The 16,271-nt window shown below is 36.1% G+C and overlaps 1 pseudogene; it reads right to left on the bottom strand.

The window, feature by feature from the left end:
• Window positions 1-4,695: 4,695 nt before the first annotated feature.
• Window positions 4,696-11,758, bottom strand: LOC139867910 (uncharacterized; annotated as a pseudogene).
• Window positions 11,759-16,271: the final 4,513 nt, after the last annotated feature.

Here is a 16,271-nt window from a genome sequence, read left to right as displayed (position 1 = left end):
GAAATTAATCGATCTAAAGCTCCATATTCGATCTATGAGCTAAAACAAACCTAGTAAATCAACTCCTCACTTTATAGGAAAAAAACTATACGTTTGACTTTCTTAAAAAAGTCAAAACGATGGTTTTCGTTTGTTTTGAATTGATTAGGATACTCTGAATACGAAAGCCTCGAGAAACCTGTAATATTAGAATTGCATGACTATCGCCACTATTTACAACATTTACAACCAACATTAACAGTATAACTGAGTATATTACTTTCATCAATATACTTCATTAGATAAACGGAATCTGATTTATTAATCGCAACAATAAAATAAGCTATATCAATTGCATACTTAGGTCCCCAAAAAATTGTGCATTAACAAGTGCGTATATTGTTTTGAAAACGAAATCCAAAACACCATCTTAATCCTCAGTTATAAAAAACAACGCTTGCTAGTAAAACCTTTTCATCTATAGTCATAAGTTTCTCAAAGAACAAATACTAATCAACCATAAAAATACTTTGATGTATTTACATTATTCTTCTTCTAACTCAGACAAAATGAGATCTGTTAAAGCATGTTCGACCTCCAACCATTGATCAGTCGTAAGGGATGGCCAGATGTGATGAGGCTCGGTGACAATTGTGTTATCGGGCTTGAGTAACACCTTTGCATCCTCATTGTTTACATGTAAAGCACGCAAAATCAATATGAGCCTGGATAACGATTCGTCTGAAGATATACTCTCCAACCAATCATCGTACATATTGAAGCTAACCATTAGTGGTTCGGATGCATTGAGTACCAGCTCACCAAATTTCTCGATTTTCAAACATGCTTGGAATAATGGAAGTTGCAACTCGCTTCTTCCATTGATAACGATATTTGGAAAATCCTGCAAACGGACCTCAAGAGGATCCAACAAGCCTGTACGGGCGACAATGATCTGCTTAGGTTGTTCCTCAACAGGTAACGAACGAACAAGATCAGCCACTTCTTCTGACATTTTCCGCTTAACAAATTGACCAAGATTTTGTTGACCTTCCAACACACTTGTGTGGATAACCTACAAAATACATGTTAAATAAAGATGAGTAAACTAAACAAGTAATTACCTTTATATTCAAAACTAAAGTTTCGATACAAGTTAAGTTTTGTTACTAACGGGCCAACTAAACCGAAAAAATAGGCCAACCGGTTGAAAGTTACCCAGTTATGTGTTTTATAAATATCAATTGATTGAAACAGTTAAGCAGTACCGAATGAAATCACTTTTGTAATCAAAAGTATTCCATGTCAACATCCCAAAATCAAATTGGCCTCTTTCGGCCCTCATCTGTTTTGACCTAATACCCAACCCATCAGATACGCCCGACCATTATGCAACCTCTACGAAGAACTGAATAATGCCACGTACCTTCAAAAATAGGTGCCCTGTGTGCGGATTGAATATGAAAATAGCACCATTAATGAGTTGTGTTGTAAGATTTCGATCATAGGACTCGTGGATATTCACACGATACGCATTTGTATCATCAACAAACCATACGATTTCATTGCTGCTGAAGATTTCTCCATAAGTCTCCATGACCAAACAAAAAGGTGCACGAAGGATAGTGATTCAATCGGCAAACACAGCCGATAGCCTTTATTCTTTTATTAATCAATCAAAAAACTGAATAAAACAAGCTAAAGGAATGTTTAAATACTAGAAACAAAATAACTTTAATTAAGCAAACAAATCATTAATTAGAATTGTAAACGTGGAGGACTCTTTCTTGCTTCCTCTCCAAGCTACGGCTTCATCAGTCCAAGCCCATTTGGTCAGCAACGAGTCCACCATACTAATCGTGCAAGCCCACTTCAATTTTCTTGGCCCGTTTTCGTTGATACACCTGGCCCAGGCCCACTTCTTATCTGTTTACGTATGTGTTCCTGCATCAGATAATCTTTGGATAGTAACATTCATTTATTATTCACAATTAAGGCAAAGTGATATCTCCTTGTTAACAAGTGCATACATTTAATTTAATGAATCAATCACAATGTTTGATTGTTGAAGCTTTAAGCCAATGAATGAGTTATTGAGACGTCCAAGAGAAAACTTTATATGCATATTCAGTAACTTTTTAACGGAACGACATAATTGCTAGTTATTTCCCTATAAGCAGTAATTATAAATTTGACTTTCTCAGAAAAAGTCGAAACGATGGTTTTCTGCTTAAAAACACTCATCTAAACACGAATCTTTTGTTTGAATCAATTAGGATACTACTAGTGTACTCTGAACACAAAAGCCTTGAGAATCCTGTAATATTCTCCTGTTGGGTAAGGATTTACAACTGTACGATTAGTTCAACCCAAATAGAATTACATGACAATCGCCATTGTTTCATCGTTTACAGCCAACGTTAACAATATAACAGAGTACATTACTTTCATCAATATACTATGTTAGACAGAGGTTTCTAAACAGAATCTAAACCGAACAACTGCAACAATAAAAACATATATATCAATTGCATACTAGGTCACAAAAAAAATTTGCATTAACATGTGCGTATATTGTATAGCTAGCTGACATTAAACCTTTTTTTATACCAATGCAGGGCCACGAATGCTATTTCAACCCACACTTCCCAGAGTATCTTTAGTCAATCGACGCTAAGTTTCTCGAAGAACAAATACACAATAAAAGATTGCTACTCTGACACCCAAGTAAGATTGTAAGAACATTTCACAATAAAAGAAGAATGACTACGTTGTTCCAGTACGGATCGTATTACACATTGAACACAAGATCAAAAGACGAAAGAGATACACATACGATGAATCAAAGTTAAACGAATAATACAATTGATAAATGTCGAGATTACAATTCGATTTAAACAGATAAACATCGGTTGGCCATATGCACTGAAATTGCCAAAACGGCTCTCCCAAATTAGGATATACACTCTTATCCACTCTTAACCCTAATGAACACATGAAACTCATATATATATAGTAGTCAGATACTCGTTCGCACTGACGAGTCTATAGTTCGTACAAATGATATCGCTCATTCATACGGACGGCATTATGCTTAAACCTGACCTGTATCTGCACGAGTTTCTCTTGAAACTGTCCTAATCTTTGACTTTATCTGGAAATTACAACGACCTGATGTGCATAAAAACCTCTTAAGGGTTCATGTTGTTTTTGATTATTATGATACTGTAACTCTTAAAAAAATGGCAAACCGATATTGTAAAAAGACCACATTGTTACTTGTTAAAGAACACTAGTCATACGCAATGACGATTCTAGGATCAAAAGTCAATTGGACCCTATATACAATATGAGTGGTATTTTTTTTGAACAACGAAGTTAGGAGTCACTGACAGGAGACCACCAATGGAGTTCTCACCACCCGATCATATCCGTTCCACGTGTCAAGGATGTTCTATCGACCAACTGCCATAGAACAAGCTCTATGTGTAATCACCTTTGGGAAGCACTCCATATGACAGACTCATATAGAATGCCTCTAGCGGGATTCGAATTCAAGACGTTATGCACCCATGAACCCATATATCCGGGGTACCGTTCAGGCAATGCCTACTTGGTATATTTTACTCAATTGACGACGATGGTTATGTTTCATTGCGTATAAATATTATTAAATTATTTACGTTATGTTATGTTAATATTAATTTGATGATTCAATTTATAATAAGAATACTTTATAAAAAGACCTAACATTTAACAGATATTCGTTAACTCGCTTAATTCAACAGATATAGATATGGATGGATGAATTATATTTAAATGGATATGATATGGATATAGGATCACTCGATCCATATCCGATCTGTTGTCATCCGTAATCCCAACCTTTACTATGTCATTTCCTGAAATTTCATGAGACCGAGTAAAGTGTTCAACCCGGACTAGCTATCCATCTCATGTATCAAGAACAGGCTGCTATAATATTTCAAACTAAAATAAGAAACTTGAAACTATATTGTCTTCTGGTGTCATAACTCATAAGTAAGCTTTATATGCTTTAGAAAGTAATTAGGGACAAAAAGTTGGTGTCAACAAGTGGGTATGGTCTCAATATTGTGGTTTGCGGTGGCTAGTGCCGATTGGGTGCAATCGGGTTCCTGGTTGTTTTTTGGGACTTCAAAGACTTTTCGGAGACATTTTAGGTAGGGTCAACTTGTTAGGGGCTTCAAAAGTAGTTTCACAAGTATTAGTTCTCAATTTGTTTATAATTTGTACAATGTAATGAGTGGCGATTGGGGTTAGCTTCAATAGACGTGTTAAATACATCATATGATCTATTAATCACACGTTGTCAGGTCTAACTTAATATTGTAACACTGTTAGATTTTCTCAATCAAATTTAATTTTATTTTCTGCTTATTCCCAAAAAAAAAAAAAAAAAAAAAAAAAAAAAATTATAAAGGAAATGTATCTTTACTCATTAACAGTGGGTATACAAATGTATGTATATATACTATATATGTGCATAATTTAATTACTGGAGGATAATGGTTTTCAGCAATTAGTATTCAACCGAATAAGCACGAAACATTGGTTCATATACAAAATGTAAAATTTTGGCTGTTTAATAACAATAGACTATAAACTGAACATTTATCACATGACCATCTTATGAAAATTGAATCCGATTATCACGTGCCAAAATGGGCTTAAAGTTCAACGACTTTTAAAGAAATCCCTGGTTCTCTTACTCAAACGAGTGAAAACAATAACCACGCAAGCTAGGACCCACGGAGGGACACTGAAGTTAACACCGGTGAAGTTCAACTTCTTAGCCCATCTTGGAGTCTCCTTAACCAGAATAATCATCGCAGTCAATACCGCCACTCCAATTAAGATCCTGGTGATTGGCTTTATCAACGAATCCTGAAACCCATAAATATTTTGAAAAATTCATACATAGAGTACTTACTTTTAAGTTGAAACTGAAAATTTAGTGCATAAAACATAAAATCACACACATATAAAATCGGTGTTGTACCACATTCATGTAAAATACGTGCATTAATGGATGAGTCTCAGTTAGCAAAAAGTTTAAAGATTGAAGTCACAATCAAAGAAACTCAATGCTAATGTATAAATAAAGGAGATAAAAAGTCATCTAAAAATCTAGATAACTTGTCATAGATATGAATATGACTCTGTAGTCACCATCAATGTAGCACAAATTCAAAACCCTCCATCCTTAGACTGGGAATTCATCCTTTCTCATTAAGACAAGGTCTTGTTATTTTCTTACAATAATCAACATTCAGTGATTCAGAAAAACAGTGTGACCATTGACATGCAATTGGTCGATAAAGCCCGTTAATCTACAGCTCCCAACGGAATTTTACAATCATGAAATCAATTAATATATGCAGGTGAGCCCTATAGTTTCAATAGATGCATCCGTTCACTACATAACACCTTACTTTCATAAGTGTCAATTTACTGACCATGATCATGCTACATTTCTCCTCGCCCCTTAGTAATTTCTATTTCTCTATATTTATACTTATAATCTTATATAAGCATATATATATATATATATATATATATATATATATATATATATATATATATATATATATATATATATATATATATATATATATATATTCAACTACTCCACCAGTTCCTCATTAACTGCCTACGATCTTTTGATCATAGATATGCAGTATTTGACCATTAAGATTCAAGGCAATAACTCTATAGAGGTTGTAAAAATTATTCAAAATTTTCCTTCATTGTTGCTATTTTACATTTAAAGACAATGAGTGGTTGGTCTATCAAATCCTTTGATGCCTTGCTTGATATCTTTAGAAAAGTTTTGCCAACTCTATCATTAATTCCAAAGAATTTCCAAAGAATCTTCGTAAGTGTGAGGTTTGCACCCCGTGAAAGCTTTGTAGGAGCACCCTTCGCTAGTTACCGGCTCCTTGGTTGTTATTGTTGTGGTTGTTGTTATTGTTGTTGTTGGACGAGTGACCGGCCATGGCCGCATCCACGGCGGTGGCTATCATGCGTTGCAAGGCTTGTTCGGGAGTTTCACGACGTGGCGCACGACGAGGAGGCATTGTTCCTTCAAAACAAAAGAATACCGTGGGTTAGTATTCTAAATGATACTAACCGTGATATGGAATAAAGATGGAGAGAAAATTATCCTTGACTCGCCTTAAATTCTTTATGTCATAATGTCGGCATGTTCATATGAGTCACCGTAATATAATCCCGGAAATTATATTACCCTAATTCATATGTGCATTCGACATTACCACATATAGTCAAGGTGGCGTGTCAATTAAATTATACAACGCAAGATTTAGATAGAATAAGAGTAGATATGAGTAAGAGAGCTCGAGTATAAATGCACATGTAGTCAAGTAATTCCTATGTCAAGTCTATATGCCGGTTGTAGTCTAGACCCACCAATGTACCCTATGACTCGGGGTTGACACCAATGAACTCTAAATCCCTACAACCAAGGCTCTGATACCACTTGTAGCGACCCCGACAAATCGTCAAGTGACGGCGTCATCTACGTATGGTCCCATTTCATGGTCATAAGCATTTATAACAAAGTTTGACCGAAAATATGTCGCATTCATTTCATAAAAGGATGTTTCAATGTTTACAAAAGTAATTCCCAAGACAAGTACATATCAAAAGTTATAGTTCATATGAAACACGTGCGACATAGTTTAAAGTAGCCAAAAAGACGCTCCACGTATGCAAGTATACTCGACATCCAATGCAAGTATCAAAAGTATGAGCGGAAGCATGTATCACTTAAGTTCAAGGACCTGAGAAAAACATAGAGAATCTGTCAACGAAAACGTTGGTGAAATCATAGGTTTAGTAAGTAAGTAAATGAGTAAGTAAGTTGAACCACAAGTGTTGTCACGTTGAAATAATAATAAACCATTCTAAAAGTTGATATCACGAGCACCCAATTATCAAGGCTTAACTATCACGAAACCCCATTAATATAGTGTCAGAACATACACTTATCCCCGAAAATATATTTCATCCGATTAACGGTAGCGAACCGTCCGAATGAGGGTTTGTCAAACCCGTATGGCCACACAACATAAGTTCTCGCTTACACCCTGCAAGTGTAACTAATGATAATTGAATTGAGGATTTTTGTTCTAACTCGTACGTAGAATGTTTGTTTTCGCACTTGTGTTCACTTTGTAAAATGAAACGTTTATGTTTTCTCATCCCAAATATAAGTATAAAAGAGTAAAAGTGGGACTATGATCTCACCTTTGATTGCAAGAGCAAATAAGTACTTCAACAAGTAATGTGCGCTAAGGACAACGCTAGTCTCGACCTAAACAATTAGGTTGTGTCAATAACGATAGTCACGGAGGGTCAAAGTTGTTCAATTAGTCCTATGGCTCAATACGACTCGATTATGAAGCATGTGAAGCAAATAGTCAAGTTTCATGCAAGATACATGTATAGAAACAAGTTAGAAAGATTGCATAATCAATTGGTTAAGTTTGACAAAAAGTCAAACTTTGGTCGGTCAAAGTCAACGAAAAAGTCAACATGTTCGGGTCGGGTCCCGAACAAATTTTCTATGCTAATTATTCATATATAAGCATGTTAGAACAAATTGCATGTGAATTGGAGGTCTAGAACGTGCCAAACATTTTTCACATTTGGGACAAGGAGGTCAGAACCTGGCCCCCTTATATGTCGCGCCGCGACAGGAAGGGGCCGCGCCGCGGCAAAGGCCGGGTGCTGGTGCCTGGCCAGTCCCAAATGTTCAAGTTTCAATCCAAAACCTTTTTGTGCATAAAACACAAACCGCTAACACTTAGGACTCGCACCTTATATCGTTGGAAAGCTCTGTTGACGTAGAATGCAACTAAACACAATTCATCAATCAAAAACCTCATTTGTAACAACCGAGTTTTCAAACCAAGTGATCATTCAATGCACACATTAATGCTTCAAACTCACCAATGCACATTTAATGATTCGGGCATTCAATGCATACATATGACATGCCATTTTGTAGGTAATTGAGCATACAATACAACTAACAACTTACTAACAACAAATCATGGCAATCAATGCATCAAATAATCATTTCAAGTTCATTAAACCCTAGCTCAATTCCACCAAAAATCACTAAACAAGTTCTTAGAGTTTTCTCATGCAACCTATACATCAAAATGAAGCTAGTAACACTAGGAGCACATTTAATACATGCATTAACAACATTTAACAACATTTAATCATCTAAAACTCAAGATTAAACACACCCATTTTGCTAGTTCATGCAAGTTACTTCCAAACAACAATCAAGCAATTCAAACACATAATCTTGTTAGACTAGAGCCATAGACACTAATTAACAACCTTGTAACTCAAAAATCTCAAGAACACAAAAATTAGTGATTTTAGAAAGTTACCCAAATGCAATGAGATTGGTATGGAATCGAAGAGGAGATCACGAGGAGTTCAAATATGTAATTTGTTTGGCTCGAAGCTTGATCGATTTATTATGGATGATGATTTGCTTTATGGAGAATTTAGAGAAAATATGTAAGTAGTGAAAGAAAAGAAGAAAGAAATGAAAAGGAAGAAGATAAGGAGGTTGACTTAGTCAAAGCTAGTCACCTCTTTGTCTTGTTGGCGAAACTAGTCCCTCAAGTTATAATCGGGTGCGTTAAATTACCTAAACAAGATAATTTGAAACGCGTGTTAACGGGAGATGTTATAAACATATAACGGAGTTTAAAGTAGTATAACGGAAAAGTAAACGGAAATAGGCGGGATGTTACAATTCTAAAGTTTGTTAATCTGACTCATTTATGGTTTTTACTTTAGGGAAGTACTCGTCAACAATTATTTGCACCAGAAATTCGGATATTGTCACATGGACCATCACATTCAGTGAATCAATATAGTGGATGTATGGTGAATGGGTATAGGTTTCACACCCAAAGTCGTGAAAAGAATATGAAGACTCAAAATAGTGGAGTAATAGTGCAAGGTTGTCATAAAACAAACATTATTGACTTCTATGGGATATTACAAGAAGTGTTAGAGTTGGAATACTTGGGTGACAATAAACGAGTGTTAGTATTCAAATGTGATTGGTTTAAGATTGATGATCGAAATGGGCTGTAGGTTGACAAAGAGTCTAGAGCAACTAGCATCAATACATCTCGAAAATGGTATAGAGATCAACCATACATTCTTGCATCACAAGCTAAACAAGTTTTTTATGTGCCTGATTTAAAGTTGGGAAGAAATTGGCATGTTGTTGAAAGCAGTATCCCTTGTGCACTATATGATATTCCTTTGGAAGAAGTATTTCAAGAACAAGAGCCTGTTTTAAATTCGGGTATTGATTTAAATATGGATAAGGCACCCCTAACAAGAGGTGGAGTTACTGTCCCACTCGAAATTCCGGATTTATCAACCATTGGTGGTGATTGTCAAAGCCTCGATGATGAAGGATTTATTGACTCTTCAGATTTAGTCTTCTCAAGAAGAGGAGTTTTCTGAAGATGAAGATGATTGTACTGATTCGGAATAGGCTTTAAATTAATATTCAGTTAGACTTAATTCAAAGAGGAGTCGTCTCAAGATGATTGTACTGATTCAGAATAGGCTTTAATTTGATATTCAGTTAGACTTAATTGAAAATAGGTTTTGGCTATAGAGAATTTAAGAATGGAGGTAGAGTCTGAAAAGAAAAGATCAACAGTTTTGGAGGAACGGTTAACAGCTTTAGAGGGATTAGTTTGGGGGTTTCAACAAGAGCAATCTCAATTTCTCGAGGAGCAAAAGTACATGAAGGAGGAAATGAAATTTATGAGAGAGGAGTTAGTCCGGTTAACTAAATTGCAACCTCAAGATACTGTAAGTTCAAATGAATCTTAAAAATTTGCATTTTTACTTTGAATTATGTGTAGAAATGGCTTGTATGGCGTAATTATTTAGAGCTTAGGAAGTTTGGCTTACACTAGTTCTTGAAATTCACCTTATAGTGGGTGTAGTGAAAATTTTGTTTAAAGAAACGTTAGGTATGCTTTATAAGGGCATTGACCATTAGGTACCAAAACCCCATCATATAATTCCAGGTGTTTATCATATAACATCAGGTTGCATAATCATTGAAGCTCAATTCAAGGTGCTGTTGGTGATTAATAGTAAATATTAGTCATAGTCAATATGATTGCATAGTCTACTTCTTGATTGTATTATTTTCGATGTATGCTGTGTAGTTTTATGATGAATCAAACCCCTGTTTTTATCAGCTTTTTAATATTGTCTGCAGGGTACTAAACATCAGTGGGAGAAGCTTAGTAAAAGCTTGGCCAAGAAGAGATCTAGTGCAGCGTAGTCTTATATCTTTCTTCTTTATTATTGCCGATGGTTTTGTGATTTTGTAATTGAAGTTGAAAAACTATTCGATGAGGGATTAGCAAGTACATGCTTGGTTCTATAACTAGTTGTATTAGTTGATAGTTTAAACTTGGTTATATGAATACTTATTAGTTTGGGTTTTTATGTTTAAATGATTTGTTATATATATTTGTTACCAGGCTGTAGAAAATGATGAATCAAATAGTGCTGAGTGACCATTATTTATGAGCATATTTGATCACAAATAGTGATATGAGTGACCATTATTTAGTCAATTGATTAAAATCAGGGACCATGTTTTAGTCACAAATGGTCAAAAATGAGTGACCATTTTTTGGTCACAAGCGTTCAATTTGAGTGATCACTTTTTAGTCATAAAGATCAAAATTAGTGACCACTTTTTAGTCACAAACGTTCAATGTGTGTGACCAATTTTTTGGTCATAAATGTTCAATGTGAGTGACCATTTTTTGGTCATAAACCGTCAATATGAGTGACCACTTTTTTGGTCACAAACGACCGAGGTGAGTGACCATATTTTAGTCACTAATAATAGTGACCATAAAAAGTGACCATGATATATTAGTCACTATAGTGACCAATTTGAGATTTTGGTCTCTAATTAAATTTTGTGACGGACCTATAGTGACGAAGAGTGACCAAATAATTTTGGTCACTAAATTAACTTAGTGACCATTTTTGTATGATTAGTGACCAAAAAGCCCTCGTCACTAAAACCCATTTTTCTTGTAGTGTGCATTCGTATAAATGTAGCCTGATGTGATGCTCGAATCTAAAGCACACCGATAGTTAAACACACCCGAATTATTGCATTCCTATTATGCTTTAAACAAGGACTTATAACTAAAACAGTAATAAGCATCAATCAATATCTATAGATAACATCAGCAATTTTGACTCAGTAAGAAACAATGATCAATCAAAATGGAGGAAAACAAAATTAAGAGTTTCAAAAGTACCTTAGGTTCACCATCGATATAAATAACAGACCCGTCCTTGTACGGAAGTATAGATCTTCCATTTCTAGGGTTAAACCTAATCGGAACACCTCTAATATATCTGATTGCGTATTAAAAGCATACACATATTTGAACCCATATTTATCTAATATATCTCTAACTTCAAGCTGATCTTGATCCCAGCCACCTAAACTCGATTTGAATGTATCTATTGGACCTTCACCGCAACGGAATAGATGAACCTCTACTTCCGGTACTTTAGTTCGTACTGATTTAGATTGAGTCTTTGATTCTGACATCAACGGCCTTGATTCTTCTCCCGTGATTGTAGTCGGTTCTTCAGTTTCTAAGATTTCAACCATTTTGAATTTAGATTTATTGATTATTATTTGGTTTTAGGCCGGCGATATTGATTATTTTATTTCAACCATTATATTGTATTGTGTATTTAATCTAAGAATGTTCAAAAGAAGTATATAAAAAAAGTAGAGGGGGGTAATTTTGACATTAATGATGTTTTCTGTCGGATTCCTAAGCCCAACAATTACTCAATTTTATATTTTAAATAATTTTTCACAGCCCAACTAAACTTGAGCCCAATAACAAATTTAATTCGGTCAGCAAATTCCATTTAAGTCCACTAAAATTAAAATTAGGTCACGTAACTATTCCTGTATCATCATCGTTTCTCGTACTTCGCTTAAAGTTTGTTTGTGGCAAATGTAAGTTCGGTGACTAATTCCGGTGAACTTCCAAATCGTACAATACGCACGATACTACATAGTATTGCGCAACCTAATTCAGTCCAAAACACACCAAAATTAGCTGCGATTTCATCAATCACACTCAACGAACTCCTAAACAAAGAAACCCTATTTTTTTTGATTTTTTTTTTTTGATTTATTGAAATAATTCGGTCCAATTGAAGCTGTGAGCTGCAATCCTGTGATCAACTGTCTGAACCTACGGTTACTCAAGTTGGAAGATGTGGAGATAAGTGAAGAGCTACTTGATACCTTATTCTCTACTTGTATCTTACTTGAGAAAATAGTCCTTTCACTTCGCTCTGAGATGAAGACATTTAAGTTAAGAAATCTTTGTTATCTTCAAGAACTGAAGTTAATAACAGATATACCATTTGTGTTAAAATACAATACAAATTTGGTATTATAAAATATGGAATTAGTAGATGTATATATGTAAAATATCTAGATATTAATACGTATAAGAAAATATCTAGATATTAGAAAATGAAAGAAAAATCTAGAAAAGAAAAATCTAGAAAAGAAAAATCTAGATATTTGTATAGAAATATCTAGATATTAATTTATCCATGGAAATATCTAGTTTCTAGAAACTTCCATGGAGTAGTATAAATATGGGTGATGATTTCATTTGTGTGCAAGTTGTGAGAGTTGTGAGGAAGTAAGAAGAGTGTGAGTTCGAGAAGAGAAAACTTGTAAGTAAGTAATATTTTAATTGTATTTTGTATTAATAAAAGTGTTCTTTGTTAAGTTTCCCGGTTAAGCCTTAGTTTGTGTTTAAGTTCTTAGTGCACTTGTGTTATTTTTATTATATGGTCAGCTCTGCCGCCTAAGTGATACATGGTCGGTTATACCGCCTGAATAATACATGGTCGACACTGTCGCCTAAGCATTATTGTGCACTAAGGATTCATAAAATTAAAGGCTAACCAACGTCAAAGTGTTGGTGTAGTGAGTGAGTATAACCTAGGTCCTCTATAATGGGTGTGTTGGGCTCGTCAAAGCTTCCAACAATTGGTATCAGAGCGGGTCGTTCGGGACCATTGCTAGTGGAGGTACTCATCGGTAAACGTTGGACGTTTACATCGACTTGTTTTCACCAAGGCTCTAAGGGAGATTCTGTCGGAGCACAGTTAGGAACTGTGAAAGCTCATCGGTCAGGGACCAAGCTTATCGGACGTTGGACGTCATGATGACAGATCTTGCAAGTAGGAGCAGTGGAATCAAGAGTCTCAATAACCACAACTATGGTTATTGGCGAACTTGTATAGAATCCTACCTACAAGGACAGGATTTATGGGAAATAGTTGATGGCAGTGACACAACGCCTCCACCGAAAGAAAATGCCGAAGCCTTGAGAAAATGGAACATCAAGGCCGGGAAGGAATTATTTATATTGAAGACTACAATCGAGGAGGATCTATTGGAGCACATTCGTGACGAGAAAACACCAAAGGCCGCTTGGGAAACTTTTGAAAAATTGTTTTCAAAGAAGAATGAAGCACGCCTCCAGCTCTTGGAAAATGAGCTCGCAGGTATCTCACAAGAAAGTCTATCTATTTCTCAGTATTTCACCAAGGTGAAATCTATTTGTCGTGAGATATCTCAACTTGCTCCTGAAGAGAAAGTGAGTGATGCAAGGATGAAGAGAATTATCATCCATGGCTTAAGGTCCGAGTATAATGGATTTATAGCCGCTGTGAGAGGATGGCCTACTCAACCATCATTAATAGAGCTGGAGAATTTATTGGCTAATCAAGAGGCATTAGCCAAGCAGATGAATGAAGTAACCATAAAAGACGGAGAAGACGCACTCTTCACCAATAAGAAGAAAGCAACATCTCGAAGACAAGAGGCGATAAAAGAAAGTAAAACATATGGGTGGAAGGGTCACCCAAAATCAAAAGGAAATGCTTCAGGGGGAGCTCAACAAGGAAGAAGAGATCATCGCCAACAATACGGGGAAAATGATAAGAGAAAGAATGGTGAATGCTTCAATTGTGGCAAGAAGGGTCATTTTGCTCGAGATTGTAGATTCTCCAGAAGGCGAACTTTCGAAGGAAATGTGGCCGCCGCAAGAGATGAGAAGAAAGAGGTCACATTCGAAGCAACCATTAATGAGGAAACATGAGATGCAGAAGCTGGACTCTCTGTTGAAACTGACATAGATGATCAAGCTCTTACAACAACTTTAAAGTCAAAAATAAACTACAAAGATGATTGGATCATCGATTCTGGGTGCTCAAATCATATGACCAACGATAGGACGAAGCTGCAAGAAATGGAGGATTACAAAGGAAAGAGAGTCGTGTTGACAGCCAACAATTCAAGGTTGTCTATTTCTCACATTGGAAAGACAATAATTCCAAGTGAAGGCGACTCTCATAAGCTCCAACTCGAGAAGGTGTATCTTGTCCCTGGCCTAAAGAAGAATTTACTATCAGTACCACAATTGACAGCAGAAGGGAATTATGTGCTCTTTGGACCAGATGATGTGTCCGTATTCAAGAGAGTGAAGGTGGTTGGCAATCCAATTATGCAAGGAAGAAGAATAGAGTCGGTCTATGTACTATCTGCTGAAACAGCATATGTGGATAAGACTCGAAAGAATGAGACGGCTGATCTTTGGCATGAACATCTTGGGCATGTGGGCTACAACAAGTTAAAGGAGATGATGGTGAAACACATAGTAAATGGGCTTCCTCAAATTGATATCCGAACAGATACAATATGTGCTGGATGTCAATTTGGAAAAGCTCACCAATTTCCATTCAAGGAGTCACAACATCAGTCCAAGACACCACTAGAGCTCATACACTCAGATGTCTTTGGCCCAGTGAAACAAACATCACTTGGAGGAATGAAGTATATGGTGACATTCATTGATGACTTCTCATGGTATGTGTGGGTTTACTTCATGAAGGAAAAGTCGGAGACTTTTCAGATGTTTAAAGAGTTCAAGAAGAAGATAGAAAGTGAGCTCAATAATAAGATTAGGTGCTTACGCACAGATAATGGAGGAGAATATTTATCGACTGAGTTCAATATCTATCTTGAGAAGCACAAGATTAGAAGACAATTAACTTGTCCCAATACTCCACAACAGAATGGAGTCGCTGAACGCAAGAATCGTCACCTTGCCGAAACTTGTAGAAGTATGCTTCATGGTAAGAATGTGCCAGGAAGATTTTGGGCTGAATGTATGAGAACGGCATCATACGTGATAAATAGGCTTCCACAAATAAAGTTGGGGCATATTTCACCGTATGAAAGATTATGGAAGATCAAGCCAACCGTCAACCATCTCAAGGTTTTTGGATGTGTATGCTACGTCTTCGTACCAGATCATCTACGAAGCAAATTTGATAAGAAGGCAATTCGGTGCATTTTTGTTGGTTATGATGATTCAAGAAAAGGTTGGAGATGTTGTGATCCAAATACTGGAAAGTGCCATACTTCAAGAAATGTGGTATTTGATGAAGCTTCTTCATGGTGGTCACCTCAAAAGACAGAGCTTCCAGAATCTCATGGATTAGAAGAAGGTCCAGAAAAAAAGAAGAACCTAAAGAGCAGATATTGGATCCAATAAAAGAAGGAGAAGAGTCGTACTCTAAGGAAACGAGTCCATGGAAAACTGGTGTACATCAATCTATATCCGAGGAGGTTCGTCCAAGCCAAAAGAAAGTCGAGGAGCATGCACAAGAATTAAGGAGATCAACAAGGTCGAGACAACCTAATCCAAGGTATGCCAATGCTGCTCATGTGGATGAATCAATGCCTATTGAGCCTTCTACTTATGAAGAAGCAGCGCAAAGTCGAGATTGGCAGAAAGCGATGGAAGAAGAAATTAATGCACTAAAAGAAAACCAGACATGGAGTTTAGTTCCAAAGCCAAAAGATGTAAAATCAATATCTTGTAAATGGGTTTACAAGGTGAAGACTCGATCAGATGGCTCCATTGAAAGGCATAAAGCTCGACTTGTTGCTAGAGGTTTTTCTCAACAATATGGGCTGGATTATGAAGAAACGTTTAGTCCAGTGGCGAAGATCACAACAATTCGAGCTCTACTAGCTTTAGCCGCTAGCAAATCTTGGAAGCTGTGGCAGATGG

This window comes from Rutidosis leptorrhynchoides, chromosome 9 (assembly GCF_046630445.1).
Source record: "Rutidosis leptorrhynchoides isolate AG116_Rl617_1_P2 chromosome 9, CSIRO_AGI_Rlap_v1, whole genome shotgun sequence".
NCBI lineage: Eukaryota > Viridiplantae > Streptophyta > Magnoliopsida > Asterales > Asteraceae > Rutidosis > Rutidosis leptorrhynchoides.
The sequence above is the reverse complement of the archived record's forward strand: the minus strand, read 5'-3'. Positions and strand labels throughout refer to the sequence as shown.